We start from the raw sequence: 11,289 nt of genomic DNA, 5'->3' as shown, positions 1-11,289 counted from the left end.
TCGCCCTGTCTCTCTCTAACACACACGTAGCATAGGCGGCTTTGCTTAGAGTAAAACATTAGCGCCTAGATCTCAGAGACTACAAAAGCTAGAGCAACCAAATTTGGTATCCACACTCCTAATATATCGGACCGAGACGAGTTTGTTTCAAAACTTCGCCACACCCCCTTCCGCCTCCGCAAAGGACGAAAATCTGCGGATATTCAAAAATCTCAGAGACTATTAAGGCTAGAGTAACCAAATTTGGTATCCGCACTCCTGTTAGATCTTACTATAAAACGTGTATCCCAAAATTTCGCGCTTCCCCCTTCCGCCCACACAAAGGACGAAAATCTGTTGCATCCACAATATTGCACATTCGAGAAAACTAAAAACGCAGCATCATAGATAATGACCATATCTATCAGATTGCTGAATCTGGATCAGATCAGATCTATTTTATAGCCAATAGGAACAAATCAATTTGCAGTGGCTACGCAGCGCCCGACGTCACGCTCAGACTGATTTTCTGTCTCTCTCGCACGCACTCTTTGTCGTGTCGTTTAATATTAGCGGCGTCTGCCGGAGGAGAGCCATACTGACTTAGTATCGGGTATAACCGTAGAGTTGCGGTGTCCGCAGCAACTCACAACGTTCCCCCTCGTTTAATATTAATATTTGATTTGAGTAGAAAAACTCGCCTGTTATTCGTAAATGTAACGACTGAAAATAAACTTATTGACAAAAAAGGGAGGAGTATTTATATTGTGTGGGCGCCTTTGGGCCAAGAAATCATCAAAGTTATTCACGTCGCACAGTTTGGGAAAAAACTGGACTGGAGTGGAGTCGACTGGAGGGACTGCAATGACACTTGCCGGCTGGCGTCCTCTTGGAAATTTTAAGCCTCGCTAAGCTTCTGGTCAACCGCCTGGCTGGTCTGCTTGAGCGCTCCATCGAATGGATTAACCTTCGCTCTGGATATACTGGATGCCCTTTTGGATTACAGGACTACCGTCTTTAGCGCCTTTGAATGGATAAAGAAAGTGCATGTCCTACATGGATTACAGCCGTATAGCGCATCATAAAAGGTAAGAAATCAAGCCACAAATTGAATGCCGAACACAGCAAATGCTTAACCCATGTGAAAAATAAGAAGAGTTTTTCTAATCAATTACCGAAAACTTTGGGTGGCTGTAATTTAAATTATTTTTTTGGCGGGGCGAATAACTTGATACGCTCGATCTAATTCAAGGTTGGCGAACAACTATATTTTCTTCACAATTCAAATCTCTTACTCTAGCTAACCTACGGTGGCAAAGCGGGGCGAATTCGCCAAGAGCGAAAGAGCGAGCTTTTATTGCGCTCCCGCTTTGCCCTAGCCTAACTTACACTAGACTTCATAGTTCAGATCAATAACTAATAATTGTGGCCATGGATGGAAGGTCACGCAACACCGGCCCCGTGAACGCCTGCATCGGCTTCAACACATTGGGAGCGGCGCTAATTTGTGTATGGGCCGCCGAAAAACCGCTCCAGTGCTAGTCCTTATTTCGACGACCCTGACCATGCCGTCCTCTCCTGCGTGCGTTGCGATGACCCTCCCCATGAGCCACTCCTGAGGCGGCAGATTGTCCTCGGCCACGATGACGAGGTCTCCTTCCCCGAGGTTCGGTTGCTGCTGGTGCCATTTGCCTCGAATTTGCAGCCCCAGGACATATTCGCGGGACCATCGCTGCCAAAACGCTTGCCTGACTGACGAGACAAGTCGCCATCGCCGCAAGCAACTGAGACTCTCCTGGTCCGGAGTCCGCAGTGCTGGGGGCGCGATGAGCGACCCGCCTGTCAGCAGGTGCCCGGGTGTTAGGGCCTCGCCGTCGCTTGGATCTTGGCTGATGGCTCCCAGCGGCCTCGAGTTCATTATGGTCTTGATGCCGACGAGGACTGTGGCGAGCTCTTCGGCGGTTAGGAGCGCGCTGCCTACCACCCGTAGGAGTAGGCTCTTGGCAGTTTTTACACCTGCCTCCCATAGCCCTCCCATGTGAGGAGCTCGCGGCGGTATGAACGCAAATTCGCATCCGTTCTTTGACGCGAAGTCGCGAATTGCGTCTCCTTGCTCCTTGAGCGTGATCCGCAGAGCGCTGAGATGGCGTCTCGCTCCGACGAAGTTCGTCCCGTTGTCGCAATGAACGACTTGGGGATATCCTCGGCGCCCGACGAACCTTTGAAAAGCCAACAAAAAACAATCAGTGGTTAGACTGGAAACTTTCTAGGTGAACCGCCTTGGACGCAAAACAAACAAAAAGCGCAATGTATGACTTGTATGGGGGCCTTCCGCGAATTTTCAATGTCGTGTGCACTGGTCCACAAAAATCAACGCCGCAAATTAAAAATGGGCGGAGAGCACGGAGTCGATCTGCGGGTAAATTCCCCATGAGTTGCGTCAGCAATCGAGGCTTGCATTTAAAACAGCGCATACACGATCGAACTGTCTGACGGCAGACCTCCTGAGCGTTCACTATCCACACGCTCTGTCGAAGGATGCTCACAAGTGCTCGTGGGCCGACATGAAAATTCGAATGGTGCAGATGACGAATATAGCTTCGCACGAATTGCGAGCGCTTAGTCAAAAGCAGAGGAAACTTGGCATCGTACGATAGAGGAGCTTTGGCTAGTCGCCCCCCCACTCGCAACAACGAAAAGTTGCACCAAGTCCCTGTGTCTTCATGGATGAATGGGTTCAACCGCTGAAGACTAGGACCACTTGTAGATCCTTTCCTAACCTTAATTTCTCCTTGATACTCGTGATGCTGGATGATTTCGACAATTTTATAAAAAGCTTCATTGTATTCGGTCGGTGAGATAGTTTTTTCGAAATTTAGTCTTGGGTCTTTACATTTTCTTATAACGCGGAACACATACACGAACTCTCTAAGCAGTTTGAGGTGTGACGAGAATCCCTCGATGACATCTAACAGCTCCGAACTTCGCACAGCCGCGGTCAACCCGACCGCAGTCTTCCTCTTTTCCAGCTGAAGATCATCGGAGTGTTCGAAATGAGCGTTCTTGGGCCAGTTTTCTTCTTCCTCTTTCAGAAATTATGGTCCTTCGAACCAAATTGACTGAACGATTTCGTCGACGTCACAACCTCTTGAGACAATATCTGCAGGGTTCTGTTTCGTGGGTACATGCCGCCACGTAGCATCATCTGACCACTCTTGAATCTCAGCCACTCTATTTGAAACGAAAGTCGACAGCGACGATGGATGAGACCGGATCCAATGGAGAGTTACCTCTGAATCCGACAAATAAACAACTCGTTCAATGGGCACGTTTAATAGGGGCTTGATTCTGTGACAGAGATCTGCGAGAAGGTGAGCGGCACATAACTCAAGCCTTGGGAGCGTTTTGGTCTTGAGCGGCGCTACTTTGGATTTCGAAGTCAACAATGATATTTTTAAACCTTCTGCAGTTCTGCTACGTATATAGACGCACGCTCCATACGCTCTCATGGAGGCGTCAGCAAAGGCATGTATTTGAACCGGTGACATCGGATCGGAATACACAAACCGAGATATGGATATGTCTTCCAATTGAGATAGTGTATTTTTCAACTTATTCCACGCTGTTTCCAAATGCAGCGGGATCGACTCATCCCAATCTAGTTTGTTAAGCCAAAGCTCCTGCAATAGGATCTTGCCTTTTATAACGATAGGACTTAATAAACCAAGGGGGTCAAACAACTTTGATATCACCGATAGTATGTTCCGTTTTGTCGCTCGGAGACCCATAACTGAATTGTCAATTTTGAACTTAAAGGCATCGTCAGTAGGTAACCATGAGATTCCTAACGCCCTTGTCGACTCTGAATCCGAGATTGTTATGGGTTTGGCTGTGCTCTCAGATGCGGTGATCTCGGGTTAGTTTGAAAACCACTTAGTCAACTCAAACCCTGCGGTCTGAAGAACCTGAGACACTTCTGACTTAATTGCCCTTAGCTCCTCTACGCATGCAGCACCAGTCAACAAGTCATCGACGTAAAAGTCGGACCCAATAACGTTAGCAGCTTTAGGGAATGAGAACTTCGCAGACTCACTCAACCTTTTCAAACACCGGATAGCTAAGAATGGGGCTGGTCCAGTCCCATAGGTTACAGTGTTGAGCTTGTATAATCTCAAGGATTCAGAGGGGTCTCTTCTCCACACTATGAGCTGAAACTGCCGATCCGCTTCGTTCACCATCACTTGGCGATACATCTTTTTAACATCAGCAGTCAGGGCAAACCTGTGCAGACGGAAACGGAGCAGTGTCGAGTATAATTCCTCTTGAATGGTAGGTCCCACCATCAGAATGTCATTTTAGGCCACCTGTGAGGACGTCTTGGACGAAGAATCGAACACGACTCGGAGCTTGGTAGACGTACTTTGGGGCCTCAGAACACACTGATGAGGGACTACGTAGTGTGGAGTAGAAAGAATCGTATTGTCAGTAGGAGACATATGACCTAAGGAGAGGTACTCTTCCATGAATTCCAAGTACATTTTCTTCAACTCAGGGTCACGATGCAATCGTCTTTCAAGCGACAAAAACCGCCGTTTCGCAACCTCAAAGGAGTTGCCTAAACAATTTGGATCTGATTTAAACGGGAGCCTTACTTCGAACCGACCTGATGATAGTACCTGAGTCGTCTTACGATAGTGTTCTTCACATAGCTTGTGCTCAGGTGTGGCAATTTTCTCGGTAGATGGCATTTCTTCCAGTGACCAAAACTTTTTGTAATTTTTTGTAATTTGAGGAGCAGAACTCCTGGAAACATATTTTTCCGACACAACCCAACCAAGAAGGGTTTTCTGAAGAGTTGGAAAGTCAGGACCTTGTTTAATTTGACCAACAGCTAATAATTCAAAGAACGATTCTGCTCCAATTAACATATCTATTCTTTGTGGCTTGTAGAAATAAGGGTCTGCCAGTGGTAGGTTCTCTGGGATTCGCCAGTCAGTCACATTCACTGACTGGTCAGGGTGATAACCTGAAATTGATTTCAGGATCCAAAAATCAAAGGAGAACTCACTACCATTTATTCGCGACTTCACCACTGTGTGTATTTTATCCTTTACTTGAGAATTAGATTCACCAATTCCAAGCAAGTTAATACAGGATTCCTCTCTACGGATCTGTAAGCGATTAGCGAGGGGTAATAATATTTGTTTGTGATCCAGAGTCGAGCAGAGCTCTGGCCAGAATGTGTTCACCGCTCTTAGTTCGGACGCTTACGATCGACGTAGCCAGAATTACCCTGTCCAACGCTGTCGCATGCAAAACATGTGACGTGGAAGATTGATTCTGATTTGATGGAGGAGAAGGACTCTCTTGGGGTGGTGGCAACGCGAGACTATTAGCCGACACTGTGTATCGATGCAATAATGTATGATGTGAGCGGCTGCACACTCGACATTTATTGGCTTTGCATTTTACAACAGCGTGGCCTTTTCGCAGACAATTAATGCATAGGGATGCCGACTTAGCAAACTCAAACCTTTGCATCACCGAGAGACGCGAAAATGAAGGGCAATTTGACACTACATGGTCTCCTGAATTGCAGTAGCTACAAGTTTGCTGAGTTCTACTGTTGGTGGAAGTGGAAGAACAAGCAAATGAACTGCGATTATGTTGCTTGCTTGGCATGACTTTGTCTTGCCTTGGCTTGGTCGATTCTTCAGCAGACAGATGCTGGTATCGACGATTCAAGACTTTCTCAAAGTCGGACCAAAGCGGCAACTTCTCATAAGTAAGCTGTTCATCCCACTTTGGTTTCGTCACTGGGTCGACTCTGTTTAAAACGAGATGAATGAGCATTGCATTCGAAATTTTTGTATCATCTCCGATCGACAGTAACGATCCGTAAATCGACGAAACAGTATCGATTAGAGTTCTTAGAGATGATGCAGATTGATGCGACATTCTCGGCAGATTGAACAATGTGGAAATATTATTCGTGAAAATCAAATAATCGTTGTCATATACTCGTTTTAGGCCAGCCATGGCCTTTTCATAATTTGCCTCGGTGACTTGGAACGCCTTTACTGTTCCTAATGCTTCATCAGAGAGGCACGAAATCAAATGATTAAATTTTTCGATCACCGGTATGCTGTTGTCGCTATGGACTAGTCTCTCAAAAAGGCTAATGAAATTTTTGAATTCCGAGTGTTTACCACTAAATTTGGGTAATGCCAATTTCGGAAGTCTAGCATGAGTTGGGGCTGAAGAAGACACTGGCTTCGTCTCGCTTGCTGCATCAAAGGCGGCGATAAGCGACATTATCTTTCCTTTGGTGACAATTATCAGCTCTTCCAACTCGGCTGCATATGCATCATCACCTGTTATGTCCTCGATTTGCTCCTGCAAATGGTTAGCCTTTTCAATTGAAGCATTCAAACAATCTAATCTACATTGTAATTCCGGTAATTGCAAAGGAATCGACCCTTGATCTAATCGATCCTCTAAGCGGCGAATGCTTTTTACTCGACTTTTGAGCTTAATCTTTAAGTCTTCAAGAGTGGATTTACTTTTTTCTGCCATAATGTTTGTCTATGAAGATTTTACACAACAAACCACTATTATTTCTATTTATTTATTTATTATTATTATTATACCCGATACTCAAAATGAGTATTGGGGTATATTATATTTGTGGTAAAAGTGGATGTGTGTAACGTCCAGAAGGAATCGTTTCCGACCCCATTAAGTATATATATTCTTTATCAGCATCAATAGCCGAGTCGATTAAGCCATGTCTGTCTGTCCGTCTGTCCGTCCGTCCGTCTGTCCGTCCGTCCGTCTGTCCGTCTGTCCGTCCCCTTCAGCGCCTAGTGCTCAAAGACTATAAGAGCTATAGCAACGATGTTTTGGATCCAGACTTCTGTGATATGTCACTGCTACAAGAAAATTTCAAAACTTTGCCCCGCCCACTTTCGCTCTCACAAAGAACGAAAATCTGTGGCATCCACAATTTCGACGATACGAGAAAACGCAGAATCGTAGAGGATGACTATATGTTCTAGAGTGCAAAATCTGAACCAGATCGTATAATTATTATAGCCAGAATCAAGAAAACAATTTCATTCTTTCTCGCTCTGTCTCTCTCTAACACACAGGTTTCATGGTCGGTTTTGCCAATTGCAAAATATGAGTTCAAGGATCTCAGAACCCATAAGAGCTAGAGCAACCAAATTTGGTATCCACACTCCTGTGATATCGGACCTTGACCGTTTTGTGTCAAAATTTCGCCACACCCCCTTCCGCCCCCGCAAAGGACGAAAATCTGTGGCATCCACAAATCTCAGAGACTATTAAGGCTAGAGTAACCAAATTTGATATCCGCACTTCTGTTAGATCTCACTATAAAACGTATATCTCAGAATTTCGCCCCACCCCCTTCCGCCCCCACAAAGGACGAAAATCTGTTGCATCCACAATATTGCACATTCGAGAAAACTAAAAACGCAGAATCATAGATAACGACCATATCTATCAGACTGCTGAATCTGGTTTAGATCAGATAATTTGTATAGCCAAAAGGAACAAATCAATTTGCAGTGGCTACGCAGCGCCCGACGTCACGCTCAGACTGATTTTCTGTAGAGGCGTCTGCCGGAGGAGAGCCATACTGACTTAGTACCGGGTATAACTGTAGAGTTGCGGTGTCCGCAGCAACTCACAACGTTCCCCCTCGTTATTTTTTTTTTTATATGTTTGAACGAGAACGATAATTGAAAACGAATTTGAATTGAATGTCGAGGCACGAGGTATCAAGGGAAAGAGTCGTTGCAAGTGACGGCCGAAAACAATATACCCGTTAGATACAGGGTAGCGCGGCACTTGGCGCACCGTTAAGCTCAAGAGCGGCAACGAAAATTCTCCCATCAAATACAACGCAAGCAGCAGTGGAGAAGAGAAAGAGAAAACGAAATAATGCACCGGTGCTGCTGCTTGTATGTATGTGTGGGTATTTTCTATACGCCGTGGCTTGGGTGAACGAACGAACAAACTTTGTGAGGTTATAACGACAAGAAAGGTAGATCAAAATAAAAAGGGGTGGGGGGGGGGGGGGGGCGACAGTGATTGCAGTAAACGAAAGATGTATGTTTGTACATATAACGGTTGCGTCCAAATAGCGGTTCACATATGTCTGTATGTGTCGATATGTATGTATTTATGTGTTTTTAGTTATATTTATGCAATGTCTTTTGCTCAGCCTTCAATTTTCTGCACAAATACCTCTAATTCCTCTTTTGGATCTTTGAATTCAACTGCTACTTTCCTGTCTTTATCGCAGGGCATCCCTCGCCGGTAGCAGAATTTGCACAAAAATTATTGTTGGCGCGACCGACGCGATGATATTTTACAAATTGATTGCCGATTGCACACACACACACGACGCGGGCAACGAATATGTTTGCATATGTATACTGCATTTTCTTGTGTCACTGTCACTTATTGTTGTTGCCTATAATTCATATAATTCATAATTCATAATTCATTCATTCATAATTATAGTTTTTTTAATCAATTACCGAAAACTTTGGGTGGCTGTAATTTAAATTATTTATTTGGCGGGGCGAAAAACTTGATACGCTCGATCTAATTCAAGGTTGGCGAACAACTATATTTTCTTCACAATTCAAATCGCTTACTCTAGCTAACCTACGGACGAATTCGCCAAGAGCGAGAGAGCGAGCTTTTATTGCGCTCCCGCTTTGCACTAGCCTAACTTACACTAGACTTCATAATTCAGATCAATAACTAATAATTGTGGCCATGGATCTGAATTATGAAGTCTGTGGTCACGCAACACCATGACACCACCAAAAGGGGGAGAGGGAGTAGAGGGGGATGAGTGCCCCCTATTAATCCTAAGTGCTTCCTGTGATTTTATGTAAATTTGTACACGGGGAACAGAGGACCCCAAAGAGACCTCTCGAGCAGCAATTCAATGTACAAATGACAGGTTGGCTGTGACACAAAACAGCAGCTTAAGGAAGATGTAAAGCCAAGCAAAAATATACCCCCCCCCCCCCTCCACCCCTCCCCCTCTCTCCTTAACCCTTAACCCTTAACTCCTTAATCCCAGAATGGTAGCCAACATTTCGGCCACACCAAGGAGTATGGTGGCATTGTATTTATCGCAAGTCCTATCCCAAACAAACAAAGCCGATCAACTATTGCAAGTCGTAGCTCTGCACAGGGAAAGTACGTCACCTGAACTGTGATTCGAAACACAACATCGAAGTGGGCCCTGAACTATCACTTGGAGCCGTTCAGAACTGGCTCTGGAAATCATTCAGTACGAATATCTGGAGAGAGCGGCACAACACAGAGAACGGCAGCAAATATCGAAAGCACATGGAACATAAAGTAAATAAAAATACAAATACAAAACAAAGCCCATGAACGAATACTTCCTCACAGGTGCTGGAATAAGATGAATCCAACTATTAACAATCCACGTTCCCCATTCACCCGCTCGCGGGGTATTTTTGGATCCATGGGATCCTTCGTCTTTACCGACCAGCAGCAGCAGCAGCAGCCGGGGCTGCAGGTCCCCCCGAAGGTTCCGCCGACAAGAATGGACTCAATGCGATGCCCTTCCTAGGCCAAATCCACACCAGTCCTCTGCTGTCCCGCCCAATGGGTCCAATAGGTCACGCTCACCCCCCCACCTTCCCTCCGATAGGGGATTCAGATGGGTGAGCGGCAGCAGCCCAGACTCCCCTTCCCCCAGGACATAACTTACCCCCGGCTCCCCTGCAGATTCAATGCTGTGCCACAGATGGCTTCGATGGGACCACCGCCCGTGTTGATCTCCCTCTGGACAGGCGGCGCTTCTCCGGACAGCCGCGGAGACTACTACGACGACCCCCACGAAGAGTACTCCGACTGCCGCTACGAGGGCGACTACGAGGGCGACTACTCGATGCCCACCGAGGAGGACCAAGAGGAGGAGTCGTGCTCCTGTCAGAGCCAGACCTGTCAGAGCCAGAGCGAGTTCAGCTCGATAGAGCGCACCGAGTCGGACTCGGAGTGGGAGGAGCTCTCCGACGGCCCTTCCTCCAGGGTCTCTCCGCTGGAGTCCCTCGGCGCAGTCGTGCTCTCCACAATGCAGCCGGAGCACCGTCAGCGCATGGTGGCCTTGTACCACCTCGTCTTGGAGACCGCTGTGGTCAAGGTCGTGCTGCTGGTGCTGCAACTGCTGTGCTGCGCGGTGTTCTGGCTGGTCGAGAAGACCGTGGGCTTCAACGAAACCGTCGGCTTGAAGCGCCACCGATTGTGGAACAGCAAGTTCAAGCTGCGCACCATCCAGCGCCAGTTGCTGTGGCGCATGGCCAATGCCCGGGGCGACGAGACGCTCGTCTTCTTTGCCGTGCTCATGACCACGCCCTGGCTTTTCTCCCTCAGCCTCCTGGGATTCATCCTGTCCCTAGCGGCGCTCCTGAAGAAGACCGTCGAGCAGCTGCTGTTCCAGATACGCCTGCACCTCGTGCTCTAGGCGCAGCCATCGAGCAGAAAGCAGCAAGCAGTATCCAATCACACACTGACAGAAGACACACGGCCACACGCCCGACACTCCACCCCTCCCCACAGAGATGTTTGCACTTCCATTTGGGCATCTATTTTCGTTGATGCTGGCAACGCAATGCACGGAATCGTCTCTCCGTTTTTGGCCGCAATGAAAATAGATACCGAAATATTCGAAATTCAAAGTCAATTTCCACGAGACAGAGCGAGACAGGCCTTCTTCTTTTGGTTTACGGCCTTTCTTTCTTCTGCCTTTGGCATCGCCCACTCCACTCTTTATTTTTCTTGCATTAAATTGGCAATAATATGAACTCGCCTTCTCTTTCTGCTTAGTAGAATTCCCCTGTCGCCGATAGCCCGCATCCTCTGCGTTCCAGAATCTGCGGAGTTTTCCAGCGGGGGCTACTGGCGTGCATCAGCCGTCGAGTAGATTGAATGGGAACGCTGCCAGCATATATGTACTATGTGTGTGTGTGCCCAACTAACGCAGACAACTGCGTTCTAGAATGAAATATTAATTCATTGGCAGATCCCCCTTCATCGCTCTCTGTTTCCCTCGGAGGGTGGCAGGGTACTGGGTGTCTACGCTGCTCGGCGCTGGCCTGTATCTAATCGCGCCTGCCTTGCTGTGTACCCACTGTAGATGCATATGTACATACAGTTGTTAATCAATGTCCGTTGATTGTCGCGTCGTTGCTTGGAGGGGGAATCCCCCTAATATTAAAGCTGGGAACCTAT

At 46.9% G+C, this 11,289-nt stretch overlaps 1 long non-coding RNA gene across 1 annotated transcript; it reads left to right on the top strand.

Moving 5' to 3' along the window:
• Nucleotides 1-9,233: 9,233 nt before the first annotated feature.
• LOC117192054 lies at nt 9,234-9,835 on the top strand. Its single transcript, XR_004474178.1, has 3 exons — nt 9,234-9,390; nt 9,445-9,722; nt 9,787-9,835. It is a non-coding gene; the product is annotated as an uncharacterized LOC117192054 (long non-coding RNA).
• Nucleotides 9,836-11,289: the final 1,454 nt, after the last annotated feature.

This window comes from Drosophila miranda (genome assembly GCF_003369915.1).
Source record: "Drosophila miranda strain MSH22 chromosome Y unlocalized genomic scaffold, D.miranda_PacBio2.1 Contig_Y1_pilon, whole genome shotgun sequence".
Classification (NCBI taxonomy): Eukaryota; Metazoa; Arthropoda; class Insecta; order Diptera; family Drosophilidae; genus Drosophila; species Drosophila miranda.
This window is presented reverse-complemented; position numbering and strand designations above follow the sequence as displayed.